The sequence below is a fragment of the Aythya ferina genome, assembly GCF_964211825.1.
Source record: "Aythya ferina genome assembly, chromosome: 8".
In the NCBI taxonomy this organism is placed as follows: Eukaryota; Metazoa; Chordata; class Aves; order Anseriformes; family Anatidae; genus Aythya; species Aythya ferina.
Window position 1 is genome coordinate 22,041,338 of NC_140304.1, and position 21,490 is coordinate 22,062,827.

Here is a 21,490-nt window from a genome sequence, read left to right on the forward strand (position 1 = left end):
CCTAACGATTTTTCATCCTCTAGTTCATGAAATATGGAGGGGGTGTCAGACATGATCCCAAACTCGTCAGCTCCCTTCACGCACATTTTCCTTATTTGCATGCAAGAAACAAACAAAAGCAATTAAAAAAAAACATTCATACTGAGCTTAATTTTTGTATGCTTGTAAATGAAAATGACAGTGGCAACAGTGCCCCTATCAATCTGCGGGCTGCTCTCCAGGAGATGAGGTGGGCTCAAGACACGAAGGAGGCGCCTCTACTGAGGGATGGACCCAGGTGGCTCTGGTTCTACGGCCTGCCCTCGGGCAAGTCACCTCTGCTCTGTTCCTTGGCTTCAGTCTGCAAAAGTGCCCTGACGCCAGCACGGTATGATGTTTTTATTTTAGGTAACAGCAATCAGTTTATATCTCTAGTTTTACCCCAGTGCTGCTTAAACTGTGATTACCGACAGCTGAATTAATCAGGGCAGCACAGAGCCCCCTGGCCACGTGTGCCCAAACAGCTCCTGCTGCATTTGTGTCCTTGGTGAGAATGTTTGGGTTTGTAGCACTTCGTACGGTCGTTACAAGTTATGGGAGTATTTTATGATCTGCTCCAATCACTGTATGTTGTGACAATTATCCCGCAGTGCTCAGAAAAAAGTAGCCCAAGATTTCCTCAGTGAGCCTCTCAGTCTTTCATCCATAAATCTCCACAAATAATGCTGTTTGCTTAATTTAAGACTGCTATACAGATTAATGGGACAAGTTGTCCACTAGTCAGGGGAGGAATACAAAGATCCATCTTAACTTATTTCATTTCCAGATTTATTCATTGCAAATGTTACATAATGTGACATTCACACACTGCTGGAGAAGTTAAGGAACAAAATGCACATCACTAATCAGCTGATCATTCCTCATTTGGCTTTCAATGCCAAAATTAATGATGCACTTCCTTTTTTATTAGATCTTTTTTTATATACTTCACAAAACCAAAAACAGCATGGGAACAAACAAAATATTTCTTTGTGATTTCCCTGCTTTTGTACACATAACCATCCCCACAGTGCTAGGAAATAGATTTAATCAGTTTAAACCCTAGGTCTGCTGGGACTCCAAAAACTTTTTTGACTCTAAGACACAACTTCAGGTGTTTATGTTCCAAGACACAAAATCCTGATATTTTCAGTTGTGCATTCTTGGTCATTCAGCACTCATCACAAATGCCACAAGTCAAGTTTCAGCTGCTCTTACTCCATTTCTCTTGCCTGAAAGTTTATTACCTCACTGAGAGCCACAACATGTAAGGTCAGTCCCTCTGACCATTCTAAGACCCCCTAATCTTACAAAATTCACAGAGCGCTCCCCATTTTGCTATGCTAGAGAGAGCCTCTGCGGCAGAAACTTCTTGCTATCCAATACTACTGTTTTTGAATATTCCTCTTTCATTTATTTTATGGAATTTCCATCTTTAATTCTTTATACCCACCGTTTTTCTGCAGCTATGCCCCAGCTTCCTGTTTAACTCTAAAGCCTTCCTGCCAGTGTCTTTTTCCAGAATTGCTTTTAAGAACCTTCTCATGTTTTCCCTAACTACCCTCCATTTGCGTATATTCCTCTGTCTTTCTGACTAATTCCATCCTAAATTCCCCCTCAGGGCATCGTCTCTCCTCCCCTATTGAACATGATGAAAAGAAGGATTAATCTCATCTCTCTTTTTGGAACCAGTTCCATTCCCTCTGCAGCCCGGTACGTGGCCCTTTTTTATTGAAGGTGTGGCTTTTGCTTTTCTGTTATGACACCGCTACTGTGGTGGCTACAATGTTCACAGACTTCTGTACTTCAGCTCTGTGTTAATACGTTTAGCCTTTGTTTAAGCCTGGAAGTGTATCATGCTGTTGGGAAAGGCTGCCTAGGAGTGAGCTCTGGAGGCATTACTGCAGACACCCCTTTCTCGTAATGTATTTACCTAGAAAATATTAACCTAAATGAAAGGCCACTAGGTTAGAAGCAGTTTTCTAAACAGACAGCATTTAATGTATATAACCAGTCTTATCCTTTCTCAAAAACCAGCTTTAAGAAATCTCCTCTCAGCCAGTTTCAGCAAGCTGACAGAACCAAACTTGCATTTTCCAACAGCACAGGTCCTGCAGTCTCCTGGCACACTATTTTCTTAGCCCATGTTCTGCTTTCATGTCATCTTCCTTGGCTACAGGTCTTGCACTTGGTCTTTCAAAAGGGACCTCACCGGTGTGTACCAGCCAGCCAACTTCCCTGAGCTAACATATTTCACAATCCCATTTCATTCGGATTCCAGAGCACCTTGTGAGTGGTCAGCACATCCAGAATCAGTCCAATGGCATTTCTGCCAACACTACAACAGCCCTGGAGTCTTCTGCAAATGTACCTTTGGTAGGAGCCAAGTGACCTCTAGAAAGCTCTCATGAACAGATTTTCAGAACAGTTCAGGTCTCAGCAATGCCAGGCAGGACAGAAGAGGCTGCAGCAGCTGGAATAATAGCAGCTGTTGGGTTCGGGGTCAGGTTTTTGAAAAAAAAATAAGTGGCAGGTAAGTTACAGAAATGGGTCTTGAAAAGAGCGTTTCGATCCATTTCTTAGTCTTTAGACACTAGTTCAAAGACAGTTTACAACAGCCAGCCTTAACTCACATTACTTAGGAAATATCTCAGGGAAACACGGTGCACACAGGCAGTACCACAAGGGAAAATCTACCACAGCTGCATCATGTTATATATTCATTTTCTTTTTAACCAAAGTGCACTTCTCATGCTAAACAATTTAGCCTCTTGAATTTTGACAAAGATTGTACCACGGAATGTCATATGTTGTCCACTGAAGGGTAAAAGTGTACAAAGCATTAGAGGACGAAGTATATTAGGGTTACACATTTTATTCCATCCTTCTTCCTTTTGTTTCCCCATTGAGCTCCAGAGCTGTCATCTCCTAAAAGCCTCAGCCTGTCACCTCAACGAGACAGCAGCTGACATGTCCCTTTAGTGAAAGGAAAAGAGATTTTGTGGCATAATAAAACTGCAGATGATAAAATCAGTTTAAATGACAATAAGTACAGAAAGGCATGTGCTACCCATCTTCCGCTTTGGTCTGTTACTGTTATTAGATGCTCAACGAAATAGAGAAGTAATGCAGCTTCCTCTCTCACACCCAATGTCTCAGTCTTTGGTGATGCAAAGACTACTAAAATCTATATGAAAGCCTTTTTTCAGTTAAAAATCTCAAAGCTTTCTCTGTCTTCCCTGGCCACAGAATAGATTGTCCACAAGATATTTATATAGAGATAAATTAACATGCTATTTTACTGCACAAAGACCTTAAAGACAGGAGAATCAGAAAGGTTTTGATAAATCAAAAATATAGTGGAGGAAAAAAAAAAAAACCTACACGGCAACTAAACAGCCAGTCCTGGCACACAAGCTCAGTTTGAGAAACTTCTGCACCATGCAAGAAATAAAGAACCTAAAAGAGACCCTTTGCCACCAGCACCAAAAGCATCCTCCAGCAGCTTTGACTGCTGCCTGGGGGTGAAGCATTGCTTCCTATTATATAGGGGTAAATGATTTTCTTTTGTTTTAACCACATCGAGTGCAAACAAAGCTCTTGTTAAGAAACAACAAGACCAATAAGCTGAACTAAAAACCCATTAAAAATCGTATCAGAGGGAAAGAAATGTTGCAATAATAGCCATGGTACAAAAACAGCCTGATCAAAATGCAAACGAGTGCAAAACTTTCCAGTTACTCACGCTATCCAAGATTCAAACCAGGTAAGGCAAGCATATCACTAAAAGCAAAATTTGATTTTTTAATTATGCAATTGTCTAGTAATGAATAAATTAGGTTTGATTCGTTTTATTCTCCCCTCCTATGCAGCACAATTACAACAGTACTGGAATGAGATTTTAAAAAAATTACCATTTCATCAAGGCTTTTTAATTCCCATCTATGATTTAATTTGATCACCAAATTTGATCTATAACGATATTAATAGATAGAAAAATCCATAGTAGAGTCCATTATTGTTGAACTTTATCATCTTTTTAGAAAGTACAATAGTAAAATTATCTGTTAATTAGATTAATTTCAAGGAAGCGTAAATCATCCTGACCCATGATACTTGCTTGCAAAGCTATTGTGGGGGAATAATTAATAGGCAATAGTCCAGGAATATTATTCTGAGCAGATGCGAGCCTTGAACTTCCAGTCACTAGACTTAAATTCTAAGAATACATCATCTGACAAACTCCAACATCCTGGAGCGCTGCAGGAAGGAGGAGAAGAAAACTATATGTACTGCTATTGTTACATACAGTCTGTAGTATGGCTTGACATGACCACAAATTAAAAGTGGGTATAAGTAAAAATCTCTGAATTTTAAATCTTCAAGGTGAGAAGGACTGTGCCACTCAAGTAGCAGATACCCATATAATAAACATGTCTTACAAGTCATTTCACTTGGGACCTAGTCTGCTGCCAAACTGTACGGCCTTGGGCGAGTGTTTAACCCTACACAGTATCTGGCAATAAATACATGTCGTAAGGAAGATGGATAAAATATGTAAGCATACGTTTGCAATTTTTCCTCACCTTTCCATCACATGAAGTCAATTTCTACAGATTCTGGATTAGATCTTGTCCCAAACACATATCTGATTCCTATGTCCTACATTTAAAAATTTGTGAGATCTTCGCAGCAGCAATAACATCTGCTGAACAATGAATGGGAAGTAATCAAGACCAGAATCTTGCATTCACATGTAAATTTTCAGCGGAAATTAGTTACTGTGTTTTCTGATGAGCTGTATGTCACATTGCACTATCTGTCTAATAAATAGCAAAACGTCCTCAGTTGTGATGGATGGAGCACTTATCCATGAAACATCTTTATGATACACAGAGAGACTCCCAAAACATTCTGTTTCAGAAGCTGAAGCAAGGACAGAAGCAGGTTTGTGCACACACAGGCTCCCAGGAACACACCAAGCACAGACCAACAGAAAGGGTTCTACACAGCTCTACTGTGACATTCCCTAACATGATGATTCCTCCTTCCTGCCTGGTAGCATCCAAGCTTTCACCACCATACAGAACAAACGCAGATCACTGACCTGAAAACCTCAGAACCACATATCCCAAGACTCCAATAAAGATCAGGCTTAAAGAACATGTATTTAGAAAACTTGGACTAAATATGGAAAGGTTGGATGGAAGACAGAAAGAACCTTCTTCCCATCCCTTGAATCCCCAGTTAGTTGTAACCTCTGTGTAGTACAACATATTGAGCAACAGAACGTGAGAAACACAACTGCTTTGGCTATAATTCTATGAAAGCACTAAGCTTGATGGCATTAAGCAAGAATATTTTTGCTTGGGGGAAATACTGCATTTTCCTGACACTCTACTTAGCAGATGCTAAATTCAGCAGATTTCAAACGAAATGTGCACCCCAGAGGGTCAGTGGAAGAAGGGTCTTGCAGTAAAACCCTCAACCCCAAGGCAGAAGTGTTTGGTTTGGCATTCAGTAAGGCCTGGAGCTCTTTAATAGCAAAGCTTCAAGCATAAACTCCACCAAAAACACCACCCGTGCTCCTGCTATCTCTCTGGGAAATCTAGTGAAGTGAAATTGATTTTCTTTTTTTTATTAGCGAAGCCATTAAGAATGAGGCACCAAGAGATGAATGGAGAACAAGCCACGAAAAGAGACAGAAGCATCTGAAAATGCTTTTTATTTGCTGCACAGTTGCTTTTTGAGAACAAATACCTGCGTGTGCAGAAGATCAATCTCTGCCCAGACTCCAGCAGCAACACCCACAGCAACCCTAGCAGCCTGCATGCAGGCAGAGCTCTGCAGGTGCAGTAAGCAGCTACCTCCAGAAATCTGATGTTAAATTTGTCAAAAGAACAGGATGTGTCAGAAGAACGTACCCAACATACTAGAGATGCTCCAGTAAAGCCACGCACCACTGATGGCACACTCGGACTGCTCAGTTACAAAGAAATTTGAAATCAGGGGGTTGCAGATGAGGTGAAGAAACTCACTACCCACACCTCTCCTTTCCATTCTTTTATTCTAAACCCATGCCTTCATTTCTTGTTCTTTGATTTTTTTTTTTTCCCGCTTTGACCATCCCAAGCTCACCCCGTGCATTTGTTCCCTAAGTCCCCTTTCAGCAGAGGCGGCAGTGGTAGGAGAGCTGGGAACCAGACCTACCGGGCATTGGATAGCAGCACATTGCTGCCATCAAGCAAAGGGCCCTCATTCTGATCTTGTTTGCTCCTGATGCATTGGTTTCCTGGCTGGTCTTTCAGACAGTGTGATAAAAATACTACAGACGTAATGTTTCATTTGCTGGTATTAGAGCAGTTTGGCACACAGTGACAAAGAGAACAAAGGAGCACTGCCCGCCCAACGCGCACACAGTTTCAAACACAGTCATGGTCCTGTGAGAGCAGAATGAATTCCTACAAGCAAAATTAATAGGATACCTTATTCTTTAACATCTGAAGGAGGCAGGAGTGAAAGAGAAATGAAACTTCAAGTGTCTTACTTCAAACAAAAGGAGGGTATTTAAACAGAAGAATCTCATGGGAAAGATGCTGTACCGCTACAAACCGCGCGCTGCCTCAGAATATAACAGCGATGATAACATTACTAATGGAAGGAAGACATCCCCTCAATTTCCATGTGGATTGTAAATTAGAGAAATGAGTACAAGAGCCAGGATATCCATATATGCATGTGCACGTGCATGCACACATACACTGCTCGCCCTTTGCAATCACTTAATCGTCGTGTCAGATCAAAGGCAGCCGGAGCGCAGATGGATGATTTCCCATCTGCATCTAGCCGTGGACTTCCATTTGCCATTGGGCCCAGACTGTAGCACGAAGCAATATTACTCTCATTAGTCCCTGGAGGGTTCTGCAGCTTATGATCAAACAGGGACGAGTTTTCCATCTTCCTCCTACTGCTTGTGTATCATTTAGCATTACAAGATGTTCCATGAATAATGGAAATAATGAAACTACGTCCTCGAAGACACTCTCCCCAGGCCAGAGACAGCGTACACTGTAGTTATTGAGGAATTATATATGGCTTGATTAGCTGGCAGCTGCTCTCAAACGGTGCATGTGTTACAGCTCAGCGTTGCCTGGCTTTCCTTCAGCTGGGACATTAATGTGAGACTCCCTCTTCTCAAGATCACAAAACTTTTGGGACTGTAAGTAGCTCTGAGACAATCAAGTGGTGCAGAAGTTATTTGGGAAAGAGGATAACTAGACAGATGAACAGGCAGATAAACAGCACGGTTGTGTAAGCATTATTTCCAATAAAAGATGGTAACCATTCTTCTTTATTTTGTTACTGATTCTTGGACATCACAGTTTAAACACAAATCATAAGTAAAGACAAATTACAAGATTTGTTTTTCCTCATGTATATACAAACTTGAGGATGAGAAAGTCCATAGTCCACCTGTTCTTCACAAGCATTTATGAGCATGTCTTGGCAGCTTCCAGCTCTTAGGAACTATAAGACAGGATCCAGCTTACTGACTATTGAATAATTTTTTGTAGTACTTAAGTACACTGTAACAGCAAAAGCCCTCAGAGACTTATTTAGTGAAGTAGGCTACAATACTCTAATTCTGGCTCCATGCTGGCTTTAGTAAATTCTATAACAAATCCAGGGCCATGCAGGAATTCATGGTTGTAACTATACTGAGCAGCATGGCCAGAAAAACACTTTACGGGAGCTAAGATAGAATTGAATCCCGCCAAGCCGAAAAGGTTTCTTTTCTCAAATTGTTGCCAGAAAAAGAGTGCATGTTACACGATTTTAATTCCATTTATTGGAAGAATGTAAGTATTAACCAGTTCACTATTACATGAAAAGTAAGATCTACAGGAAGCAAGCACCTTAAATGCAAGAACTCACTGCTGAAAATATGCTAACATGAGGTTTGGGGCATGGGTTATTTTTGGTTGTTCATAGCTTGGCTGTAACTCATCTCTCTGTTACCTATCCTTTCTACCTCTAGTAAGTTAAGTATTCATTTGCAAATTTCAATGAAATCAAGAAAGTGCTAAGCTAGTTTCTTAGCTCAGAGGTAACTAAATTCCCAGCAGAGAAACCAGCAGCTGATCAGATCAACGACCAAAATTGAGGTCAGATAGGAACAACTCAGCTATTCAGCATTTTGCTTGACATTTTGCTGGCTGACCAGTGGATGCACATAGCTCCTGACTTGACAGATCATTTGCCATCCTGCATGCTGAGAGAACAGTAAAAGAGAGCAGGTAAGCAACAATGTACAAGAAGGATGAAGGACACATTAGATCACCACTCATGGAGAAAAAGCTGTTTACTCAAATGTTGCTGATCTTGTAAAGAAGCTCGAATCCTCACAGTATCTCTGCAGACTCAACTAGCTGAAGTTAGAAGAACCCTATGTGCAGTTATATGTACATACCTCAGATTTACTTGATAATGCTTTAATGCAACTAAGAGGAAAAACACAAATATTTGTTAAATCACATGAAACAAACAGCTCCACAATCGCACTATACTGGCAGAGTCTGATTTCTCTTCATGCACACCAGCTAATGGATGCATTGTAAGTCGAGTCAATTGAACTATTCCTGATTTTTCATCTGTGTGAAAAGAATTCAGTTCAAGATTAAGATACAATTAAGTAGTATTTAAAATCCTCATGAACTGAATGAAAGTTGCATATACTAGAGCTTTGGTAAGTCACTGATTTTCATTGGTCTGATACCTTTTTCATTAATCATAAAAGTTACAGATTGATAAACAGACAAACAAACACTGTTAGACAACCATGCAATTCTGGTATCTCACTGGAGATGAGAAAAATACAGTACGTGAAGTTTGGGTGCATCGCAGGCTTGTATCCAAGGACTGGGTGGAGGAGAACAAAAAATAAAATCCTGAATTTGGGAGATAGACAGTGCATGTGTATAGAACTGCAGAGTTTCTATTCCCAGGGATGTGCTTAAATACATCCTCAAGGCAGCAATGTGATTACAATGAATTGGTGCATTGAAATGTTCTGAGAATGGAAGCTGATCCAGTTCAAACAAGTGAGAAATGAGGATGCTACAATGTTGAATATTTAATTAACGGAAGAAAAACAGAGAAGATTCACTAGAGAAAACTGTTCTGCATTTCCCAGGCTTTGGCTAGCTGGCTTGAGAAACATTTCCATTGTTAAATTCAATTTAAAGAAAGGAAAAGAGACAGAGACGTGCAGAAGCCTGATATTGTCCAATTAACATTTTAGTTTAAGATTTTAACAATAGCATCTTTAAAGAGCCCATTTAACGTGTAGGAAATCGCCTGCTCCCGATTGGTTTGGTATGTTCTGAAAACGCTGTCTGATTATAGCTCAGCCCAGAAGATTGAGAAAGCTGTCTTAAAGGATTACAACCTACAGACTTACATTTCAGATTTGTACAACTGCTGGAGGGCATCGTTGAGTGAAAGCATTTTGAGAAGGTATCACACAGAATGTGCATTCAAGTGTTTTACACACATGAATTCAGCAAACCTGCCTTCCTGGGCAGCAGCAAATCAAGGACCCAAGCATGTTAGAAGGAAAAGGTGAGAGTAATACATTATATATTTTTCTCTGTTTCATCCTGTGAACATACTCTTCTGATAGTGCAGAGGTCTGTTTGATAAAGCAATTTGATTGATAACAACTGTGCCATTCCTCTGAAGAGTCCACATGAGTATCACAGATGGTGAGATAACTCACTGTAATTTTCTCACCAAAGAACACAGAATCAGGCTTTCAGCCCACATAGCAGTCAATATTTCCAATAAAATTCACTAAAGGAGGCTTTTTGGGGGTTGTTGGTTGTTGTTTTTTTTTCTCCTTGTACTTCTCAGTTTCAGGTTATCCCAGCAGCCATGTCTCTGCTGCAATGCTGGATGTATTCTGCACTCAGCATGTTGAATGTTTCTGCCCTGGTAGTTCTGAGTGCACATGTAGGCTAATGTCACATTTTGACAGTGATGAAGAAGTGAAAATACAGGAAAAAGGGAAAGCAAAAGGGGAAAAACAGGCATAAATAATAGCAAAGTACAAGAGACTTAACTGAGATGCCTGGAAGACTTCAGAACTTGGGGTCTGGTCTAGTCTAGCAATCACTTGGTAACATCTTTGCATTATACATGTAGTGCACTGGCTTGGCAATGCAGTGTCACTGCGTCCTGCTACTCACAGCCTAACGAGAGTAACTGAACTCAATTACATTTAGAGTGGATTCATGTGGTGAGGCATCTAAGCCTAAAAATAAATCAAATGTATTTCACAATACTGATAAATTGAAAAAAAAATCACATACAGTATTTTTAACATCCAATCTACTCAACTGCAGCTATCCCTTAATGTTTTAAAGGTTTTTGTTCATTTGTTTCTGTTTTAAAAAAGATAACACTGATCAAAGAATGGACAAGCACAGAGAAGACCATAAATCTGCAGGTGCACTGTGGACGGTGAGGATACACAGTAGGGTCTGTTAACATCTAACGAGAAGCATTGTCAACTAAAGGGCCTTCAAGATACATACCACCCTGGACTTCAGGAATAATATTCTACCAACTGAAAAAAAAAGTAAGGCTTTACTCCCACCTCTCTAATAAGCAGTCCTTCCTGTTCCATCAATAATATCCAACGTAAGGCAAGGTTTGTCTGCTTTTATGACAGTTGCTTTGGTGCCTTACTTCAGACAACATAAATATATTCATGTGCTTCTACACTCTCTCTAGCTGCAAGTCTTGATAAAAACTCAGACAGTTCTGTGCAAATATTTTAAAATTCCAGGGATGTCCCAAAAGGCCGTCCCTCTGGGGTCCAATGCAGCGGATGTTTTATGAGGCTCGCTAAGTTTATCCTTTATATGTCCCACCTCCTCATGTACCTCATAATATGCTTTCTTTTCCTATTTTAGGGAAATAACCATTTATTATAGAACCATTTTCTGATCAAGGATTTGTCAATATTGCAAGTGTTTTGAAAACAAGGTTAAAAGGTCATCTTTTGTCATCTTTCTCTGGTTTTAGTCACTGAATTCATATTTTAAGGTCAAGAATTTTGGCATTGACCAAATTTTTCTCGGTTGCCGTAACATCTTTCCTAAGAACAGACTTGGTGGTAGATTTGGTGCACCACCGGAAGACTTTACTGGAAAAAAAAAAAATAAATAAAAACGTACTAAAAAGTATTAACCAACAGATCAAGGACTTTAGGAGAGAATCAACGTACTTATTCATCTCTCCTGTACAATTTCTCATGTGATTTCCACATTACAAGGCAATGCCTGGCTGTCGTGATTTGCCAGAGCAAATTTTCATTCGAGCTTCAGAGAGCTTATTCGTTTTGGCTGGTGGGTTGCAATGTTTTCCTTTGCAAGTACAATGAGTATCTGAATTACTACCGTGCCTAACAGCCACAGTTACAAAAATCACAGCATTACACGTAATTTCAAAGCTAGGAACTTTGCCTCCTTGAATAAAGGTAACAATTCCTTGCACTGAAAGTAGCATTCTTCACTACAGCCAGACTCCCGGTTTAGCTTCCCAAGCCTATGATTAGAATTCCTTCTTTCTTCAACTAAACATTGAGGAGACAGAAGAAAAAAAATATCAGGATAGGCTAATGTTGGTGGACAGCAGCAGACAACTAGCTTTAACACATTTTTGGATTTGTCTGTCAGGGTGACTGGCTAGGTAACAGTTATCCCCCCAAAGCCATTTTTTGACCTTCTTTTCCTCCCTCCCCAGCTCATTTATCATTGCTTTTCTGCATGCTTTCAAGTATTTTTGGTAGCTTCAGGAGATTCTTTAAGTATGTTCACTATTTTTACTACAAGACCATAAATAGCTGAGATCTCAGACACACCTTAGTCTTCAGGAAAGATGAGGTAACTGTGTCTGCAGTCAGTTTAGATTAATCCTATTTTTCTACAGCTGTTTCACCAATCTCACTTCCTCCATGCATTCAAGCTACAGCACGGTGCCACGTCCAGGAAGAAACCTCTCACCTGAGGCATCTCTCACCTGCTGCTGACTGGCAGCATGGGTTTTGTTAAACTTGGCACCCCAGGCCATCCACGCATCAACCCATTTATGCAGTAATGAAGCCACTGAGGTGACAGCTGTGTTTATCACAAAATCTTGCTGACAGGGCTTACAGTTTCTCAGCTCCCCTCCAGTTGCATTCATTCTCCCTAGTTTAAAAGCTCAGATGCTATTCTTGCTACTTAAGCTACTGAAATTCATGGAAGCCTCTGTATTTGCCATTCCATCATGCAGAAGTGCTCTTGCTGATGAGGTGAGGTACCAGCTCCCATCACAGGGTATCACTGCAGGGCTCTGCCCACACAGAGGCAGGATTCAGCTTGGCTCACATACTGGTCTGAGCTGGGCTCACATGAGTGTGAAGTCTTCAGCCCGGGAACAGCCACGATGCTGCCTTTGCTTAACTGAAAGTGGACTGTGGTGCCTTCTTAGTAAGCAGTTCTAGTCGTATCAAGCCAATTTTCTATTTCCAGTGACTGTTCACGTTTCCTAAGGGGCAAACAGGAGAAATCACCATCTGACCACTGACTCGAGGAACAGCACACCTGGAACCTGACATCACACTGAGGTAAAGGAGAAGCGTAACTCTGTCCTTGTAACCCAAGTGCTGCAGTAAGTTTGTTCCTATGAACATTACAGTTTCCCTTGGGTGGCACAAAACTTCAGAGCGCGGGTTTGCCTGCCAGCGTTTGTCACTGAGGTTTGTCCCCCCACTGCCTTGCCAGGCTGCCCGCACGCCCCCTCCCCACACAGCACCCCTGCCGGCTGCTTTCACAGAGTATGCACAAAACTGGCTGGCTCCAAGCTGCCTTCCTTTGCCACTGCTTTCAGTGACCTGTCTGAACAGCTTGTTTTAATTTCATCTCTCGCTCCTTTCATTTACTGGCATTTAGCTCCGTGCCCAGCAGCGTGCCCCTGGAGAGCTCTCCCCCGGGGAAGAACGGCCGCGGCTCCATTGATCGGCCCGTGCTCCGCGCAGCAATTTCACTGCAGCAGGCTGCATTGCTTGAACTCCATGGCACAATTCCCATTGTTTTGCAACAGCTTTAAGGCTCTCAGAATGGTCTCATCAGCAACATGATTATCAGTTTAAAAGGCTGCAGCGCTCTTCGAGTGCTGTCATTCAGTAACCCCACCTGCACTGAATGGAATAGCATCCGTGCTGTAAGTCTGGATCACGCTTTAGGTCTTGAAAAACAAACACTGCTTTAGCTCAAATACAGAACTAACCGAACCACCAAGGTGTCTTTTTTGGCCTTGCTCCTTTTGATTGCAGCTGACAACATTTCAATTACATATTTTTCCTTGTAATAAAACCTTGGGATGTGCTATTTTGGCAAGTTCAGAACGGTTTCTGCAACAACCAGCTCCTGCACAGCCCTATTCAAACTAACACAACTGCTTTTTCTCAACTATCTCCATGCAAATCTCACTTTCAATTTTATGAACCGAATCTTAAAAAAATTGTTCTTTGGATAAAGAATCAATCACATTATGATTTTAAAATCCTTAAAGACTTTTTGTCCCAGGAGTGGGGATATAAAATCCTTCATATGTCTGGCTTTTAATTTCCATTCGGCTTTCCCACAGTTGTATTTCAGACACCTTTAATTTTTCATGGCACTGATTCTGAATTGTCCAGTTTTTACAGGTGAGAAGTGACTCTATTCTGGTCACTTTAACACTTGTGCAAAAGACACGCATTTAGCTCCGGCAGCCCCCAGTCTCCTCAGCCTCCACCACTAAGAAAGAATATTCCATTTTTTATTTCAATCAAATAGTGTTTTGCTGTGAAGCACCTCGGCTTTTCTGCCATTATCACCATTCAGACACAACAGAAGTCTCTCTCTCACCAGATGAAAGCTGCTGGTCCTCTCCTAGCCGTAGCACTTGCAAAACTGAACCTTCCACAGCAGCCACAGCCAGCAATGGCCGTTAGCCAGGTTTGGGAAAGGTCAGGTCTCCACTTTCAGCCTTTCCTTCCTGTTGTTTTTTTGGTCTTTTTTTTTTTTCTTCGTGTTACACAGTTACAAGTGTTGCATTCCCACACCGTGAAAGAAATCTATGAAATGTAATATTAAAAGTAACCAAGCAGCATTAATAACTGTTTGCAAAGGAACCCGCAGAGGCAAATGGCTTTGTGCTTTAACAAATCTGATACGTCAATGTTATCGAAATGAGCAGCACGCAGGGGGCCGCTCCCAACATTTCTGGTGTTTCAGTTACAGCAAATTTCAACGACAGAAAAACACTGATCGACCAACTGTGGAACACATTTCTGAAGGATCGGAGTGATCCCATGTGTCTCAGGGCCCTGGCATGGGAGAACGGCCTCCTTCCTATGGAGCATCAGTTAAAGGAAAGAACGTACTTGGACAGCAGCATGGCTTGAAAGGAGTGAAGGACGGAGTGCTTTGTCACCTCCATGCAGCAGGCAGACCTGTGCTCAGCCCTCTGCAAGTGCAGACCCCGCGTGTCTTCGCTGGGCCTTGGGGCCCTCTCTGCGAGAAGAGCACCGGCAGGCGGCGGGACTGCACGTCCTGGTGGCAGAGCTCAGTTCTGTCACATCAGCCTGCGAAGGCAACAGGCACCACCCAGCAATTTCAGCTTGGTTAATGAAGTTTTCCCTTGCTAGGATTGAGTGCTTTTGTTTCTAAGACAAAACGTATCCCCTACGAGTTAGCCACCATGCCTGCACCTGCCCCCCTGTTCAAACAAGCCCAACGTAAACCACCAAGTGCCTTAGGTACACTGCTAGCACGCCTGGTTAAGTCCCACAAAGAAGTACAGGGCTTCCCCACAGGTTTGTCTGCATGGTGGGGGGAAAAAGAAACAAACATATTCCCCAAGAAGGGCAATAACCAGACTTGGACATTAAGGAAGGGACATCTGACTTCTAAATTCCTCTCTCCTGAGGCTCTGTATGCAGTAACAGTTTGTGACAATGCTTTCTAAATCCTAGCCAACAGTTCTACCTCTGCAGATATAAAGGGGTTCTTAAAAATATTCCTATTAAAAAATCAGAAACTGTGCTACCAAAGTCCACATGTTTGTGAGTGTGGAAATGACGCCCACAGTGCAAGCCCAAGTTTTCCCCACGTTACTCGTTAGGAGCACACAATAATTCCATTCCATATTGCTGCAGAACAAGCTCCAGACTTTGAGTCCAGTTCTTGTTGCTAACAATAAAGCTTGACTGGTAGAGGGAGGTTATAACAGCTCCGTTATAAAGAAAAACCCAAAAGGATAGAGAGTTAAAGGTTTCACAGCTCACTTCAACTCTGTCCCTGCTTGAGGTTTCGCCTTTTGAATTCTTATCTCTGTGTCTTCCTTTTAACATTTTACAGGACTTTCTAGCTGGACTACCTACTAAAGCAGCTGTGTTGTTTGCTGGTGAAAATCTAATATAAGGGCTACATCTCTGAAACAAATAAAAATAAATGTAACAAATATGTAGTTCCACTCTTGCCCTATTGATTTCAAATCCAACAGGAGTTTCACTATCGTATTACCATTTACATGATAACTCAGGGTAGAAGTCGTTCAGTGAAATGCACTGAAGTTCACCCTGGGACTTGGCCCTGGCAGGGTTCCACCCTCCTGTGTTTTCATTTTGCCTTCAAGTTGAGTATTTGTTTATAAACTACACCAAAGTCTACATATGGCTCACAATAAAATTCTCAAGAGGGGGGCCACCAGTTTTAGAAACAGCAGTGGAAGGAACATGAATGTAGCAGTATGAAAAGAACTCTCAGCAAGGCTCTGCCTGATTGAAGTCTCTTTTACATTCAACATTTGAATTTTCTACATTATTTATTGCCATCGTCAGAAGTTTAATCCTTAAGGCATCATTCTGCATGCAGTTCCCTTCTAAGCACATGAAGGTAGCTTAATTCCAATACAGTTATATAAATTATTAATCTCATCTCCAAATACGATGTGCATTTCATCTCAGGAATTGTCTGAGATCCAAAGCGTTAGTATGGAAACCAAATTTCCTACATTCAAGCTTGTTTTCAAGAGCTCTGTTAAGTGGTCGTCAACTGAAGACTGTATCATAGACCAGAGGCATTCTGCACAATGCAAGCAGGACCAAGAAAAAAAAAAAATATCCAAGTCCAAGTAATTTATCTAATAGGAACATTCCCAATCTGCACTTCAGGATTTCTCTCTCCAGCTGACCAGCCAAACATTCTTTTTTTTTTTTTTTTTTCCTGAAACCTCCAAGCAGATTAACCTACAAGTGTCTAACTGTAAGGTACCTTGAGGTAACTCGGTACTTTGAGTGCACCACACAGCTGAGGATGTGACAAATTTCACAAGACAAAACCCTCTGCAAGCACCACTTCCATTATTCATTCCCCACTGTCACCCGGAGTGTTCTCAGAAGAGCTCTCCAAATGTCACCTTCCCACTAACTTTCACATTGCTATGTACATGTGGCTACAAATACTGTTTCAGACATATCCCAGTGTAAACGTTCAATTTCCAGATACACAGAAAATGCATTAGTTTCTTCTAAGGAAAATGGTAGGGAAAAGAAAAAAAGAATTAAAACAAGTTATATCCACCAAGGCAGTACATCCCTCTATATCGTCATCAAAACCAAAAGCAGATGGAACGAATAAAGCCATTTTTAACACCAGTAAGACTCTGAAGAGCTTTCTCTGAGGGTCGCTGAAACACGCAGAATGACACGTGTCGACTTCCTTCTGCAACAGTCCTGACCGTGTATTCGGCCCGTGACCGCTGCTCAGCTGGCCAGTATTTGTTTCTCAATTGCTGCTTCTGATATTTCCCTCCACAATTCACATCTGACAAATGGTAAGACTTTGTGCAAATACCTGTATTCTTGTACATGAGGAAATAGAAATATTCATTAATATTTTTTTCTTCTACTTGAGAAGTTTTAGCCATCCAGCGAAGAAAAGGGAACAAGTTCAAATAAGAGTGAGTGGAATGCTATACATCGAGCAAAGGACCTTTCGGCTAAACTACTGGTAAATACCACTGATAAATCTGCATGGACCAGGCAAATTCACTGTTTGCCTAAAACAGGAAGAAGAACAGTTGTATTTTGAACAAGGAAAGGAAGTAACTGAAAGTACCTTCTGTAAGTATCTTTAGACGTCTTAAGTGGAAGGAAAGTATTGTAAGGTTTGAGAATGAAAATACCAATACCATCTCAGCTGAACCCATTTGCCATCTAACCCAAAACTCAGTAAGGAAATGAAAGACTTGGTGGGTTTCTACAGGGCATTAAACTTGTTTCCATAAACTTATACCACCAACATTGCTGCTAGTAAATGGGCTATGAAGTAGGCAGCATATATCTATAAACTGCACTGCCAATATGTGTATTTAATTGTTATTGTATAATAAATACCCTTCAGACATGAGGAGGTTTGAGAATCCCAACACAAGCATTTTAAATGGATTTCTGAGTTTCTTGAGCTAACCTATTGAAATAGTAAATTTTTTTCAAATACTAGCTCCTTTGAAGTCAATGAGTTTATTCTGCACAAGCAAAATGAACCACTATTTTGAAATGAGGAAAACTCAAGCAGATTGGGTAAGTAATCCAGATTAAGGTGGAAATTTGAGCACACCTGAGTCATTGCTCAAACCACAAGATCCATTAGCTACAGCAGTTTACCTGCTTTCAGTGCTGCCTTAGCTACAACACCGCCGTATAAAACTAATGCAAACTCCACTGATCTCTCTTGCGTACTTATCTAAAAATAAATAAATAAAAGGTACCTTTTTCCTTAGAGCATAAAAGAAATGTGCTTCTTAGAGTTTGCTTTTCATTAGAAATCAGGAGTAGTATCAACTTTTTTTTCCAAAATTACCTTTGGAGGCCGCATCTGGTTAGTTTAATTCTTCACAGATTGCCTTCCTCTGTCTCCTTGGCTCTTTATTCTCTGTCATACATTGGCTCATTTTATGTCTGACAGTTCTTTTATTACCAGATTACATTTTGAATCCGATTTCCCCCCTGTCTCATTACTTCTGTCTTGCTCTCTGTTTGTTCTCTTTTTCTTTTCCTGTCTGACAATTCTCTTATTAGTGGATTTGGTTTTGCTTTTGTTTCATGCTTTCTGGTTTTATTCTCTTGTGTCTTATTTTTGTTCTTTTACTTATTTTTCTCCTGTCAAGACCTCCTTTTCTTCCTGCCTATTCTCTCCCAATGTATATACTCGGCTTTTGTTTAAGGTTACTGGATTTCAGTGTGTTGTGGAGCTGGTTTATTGTTAGATATTGCCATGCAGAAAGACCCCTTTTTTGAGTCTTAGTTACTTCAGCACTTTGGTGTAAGATCACAATCACTAATCCAAAGACCGAACCATTTTTATAGCCATCAGTCCAGCTTCTCAGCTACTAGAACATGCCCTCCATCTAAACTCACTGGATTAAGAGCAAGGACACTGCTTTTACACTCATTACTTTCTCCCAGCATTGTCCATAAGCCATTAGGTGCCTTCCAGTTAGGGAGAAAAGGTGGCACACACGGCACCCTTCCGTTCTGCTCCTTGCAGATTCTCATAACATTATCACCACACTCATTGAGCAGCATCCTTCAGCACATTAACAGGCACACCGAACGTTACAGATCCTTGTGTCTCAGCTCCTGCCCAGGAAAACAGTTACATGCGCACATTGGGCAAGTCTCGCTGTGAGACATTTTAGAGGGAAAATGAGAGCTTTTGTGGGCTTCATTTGGAAAAATGTGAGAGTGAGTCACCCATCTGGTCTCCTAATCCTTTAAAAAAAAAAAAAAAAAAAAAAAAAAACAGCACAGCAAGCCACCAGGTCACCAGGTTTGCAAGTGTCCACTGAAGCAGAGTGAACATTTCCAAGAACACAGGGCCCTTAACAGAAGCCTGCAGGACCTCACTTGTTTGCCACCTGCATCGCTGACTGCATCAGGTGCCACAAGACAAGAAAAGACCAGGTAAGTGCTGCTGGCACAGGAAGCTGATCTGAAAGAAGATGCTTGGCCTATTCTGATACTTGGGCAAACACTTAACAATGGGATATTTATTTTTATGGGAGTGGAATAGCTGGGTGAAGTTGCTGCCGTTGACTGCAAGAAGAAGGAGCAGAACATCGTCTCGCTGCCACGCTCTCCTCCTTCATATTGTTGTTGCAGTTCTTTTCAAATTAAAAGGGAAATATTGTAGTCTTAAATTTTCTCCTCCACACTTATGAATGTAGAATTCCTGCTTCCAGAAGGAAGGAGCTTTACTTGATTTCAGGGTGGGAGCTCAAACTGATTTATTATTTGTCAAGAGATGCATTAAATAAACTTGGCCTTTTTTGCTGTCATCAGCTGTCTGAAAGACAAGTTACAAGCATCAGACTTTCTTTTAATGCCACAGCACTGATGTTAGAGGAAGCACTGCTGAAGCATCTTACATTTGGAAGAAGGGTGGGATTTCAGGGATAAGCATTACCTGCTCTAGCTATTTGCTCCTCGGTAGGCAACCTGTACAGGGCACAATGCTCACGAACATCTTTACTTTGGGGATAAACAAAGCAATAAATTGTCTTTTATGAAGTAAAATATGGTGAAGGAAGAGGAGGATGAAGGGCCGTGTCATTTTCACAGTCTGCAAAGAGGATCTCTATCAAGTGACTCAGCATTCCTTGAAAGGTCATTGCAGCCCAAGTGCAAGGCGTGTACTTCCATTCAGGTATTTTTAGCACAAAGCCTCTCCATCGTCTCCCATGAAATTTTCAGGTCATTTTCTGTTGACAGACCGTAGGACTTTCTCACGGTTTCCAGTTCTCTGGACTTAAAGATCAGAAGCAATACTCTATACAAACACCAGTGCAAAGTATGAAGACAATGATTTCTGCTTGCACTTCTGAAAACTAATGAAAAAGCAAATTGTGTGTCACACACTGTGGGCTAATCGTACCCTAGCACCCTGTTCTGTTTGCTAATGAAAGCTAAGAAGTCAAAAGGGTATAATGTATATAATGATGGGGCAGTGAAACATAAAATGTAAAGGCATGCAGCCATGCAGCATCATTTGCCATATTCAAATCCTGCAGACATACTCAAAGCTGCAGCTGTGTCAGCCAGATACCAATCCCTCCTTGCTACGCACAAATTCTGTATTCTTGGGCCAATATCAGATTCATCAAACTGAGACCAAGATGAGAAAAAGAAAGAAAGGAAATTAAATGCTCAGGAACACACTGTTGATGGGGCAGGTTTATTTTTTCTTTTTTTTTTTAAATAGAAGCCTGTGAACCAATTTCTCAGACTTAATAGTATTAATCAGATTACCCCAGCAAGCCCCATAGCAAAGACAATTCACCTGATCTGTTGATTAACAAGGCCAGCTCAGCTCCTGCAGACCCTGCCCCACGTCACTTCATTTTCCTGTTTTGCGATCTAAATAGACTTGGGACTAGATTGCAGACCCATGATACAGGAATCACACTAACATTTTAATAATCGCTCACCACTACGCACAAAAGCTCGTATTTGTGGTCTTTGAGCACTGCTGAACCTGACATGGGACTGAAGTGCTGCAAGCAGACTGGGATTAGAAATTTCAAAGCCATTTAAGATGCTTTAAAGATGCACTGGTATCATTTGCCTTTGGGAGTAACCTGTCCTCACAGGAAACACCAGTGGTGTTAGCGATGCCCTCCAATTCCCACAGGCTCTCCTGCAGCAAAGCTGTAGCTACCGTACATCCTGTTCCAGCAGCCTCCACTGTCTGTGCTCTATTTTATCACAACAAGCACCCCATGCACTTTTTCCAGGACAGCCAGAATCACATATTTGTGCACACACGCTGCTTTTAAACTAAAACCATATGACAGAGCTTCCCTTTTTTTTCATCATCTAAGGATACCACATCTCCTGCCCCTTCCCTCCAAGCAGCCCTCTGGCCATGGAGCTCTTAAAGCCCTTCTCAGTAAGCAAGCAATGAGACCACAGAACATCTTCTGCACAACCAGTTGAAACAAAACCTTTTGGCAGTCTTCTAGTATGTGAAGGCGGGCAGGCTTCAACCTGAGACAGAGACCCACTAACAAGACTTCAAGAGCTCCATCCTGCAGCATCAGCGCTACTTGGCACCACCAGGCTGCTACTGGGGAACTCAATGGCAGGGTTTAAACTGAGGCACTGAAAGGGTAGCTCGGAGCGTTCATCTACGAAAGTGATCTGAAATGATGAAATTGGTCTTAGGACTTTGATCTGCATTAGTATAAATTTTGAACCAGTCAAAAGAAATAATACATTTCCTAAACTCAAATCTGTGCTCCATAGCGATCAGAGATCCGTCTGCATTCAAACGCATCACCTAGGCTCTTTTGGCCAGCCATTAGATCTTGTATCTGT

The 21,490-nt window shown here is 41.4% G+C and overlaps 1 protein-coding gene across 6 annotated transcripts in view; it reads right to left on the reverse strand.

Annotated features, from left to right (window-relative positions):
• The window catches only part of ST6GALNAC3 (ST6 N-acetylgalactosaminide alpha-2,6-sialyltransferase 3), a 249,563-nt gene that overhangs the window by 132,410 nt on the left and 95,663 nt on the right, over nucleotides 1–21,490 (reverse strand). The window lies entirely within an intron of this gene.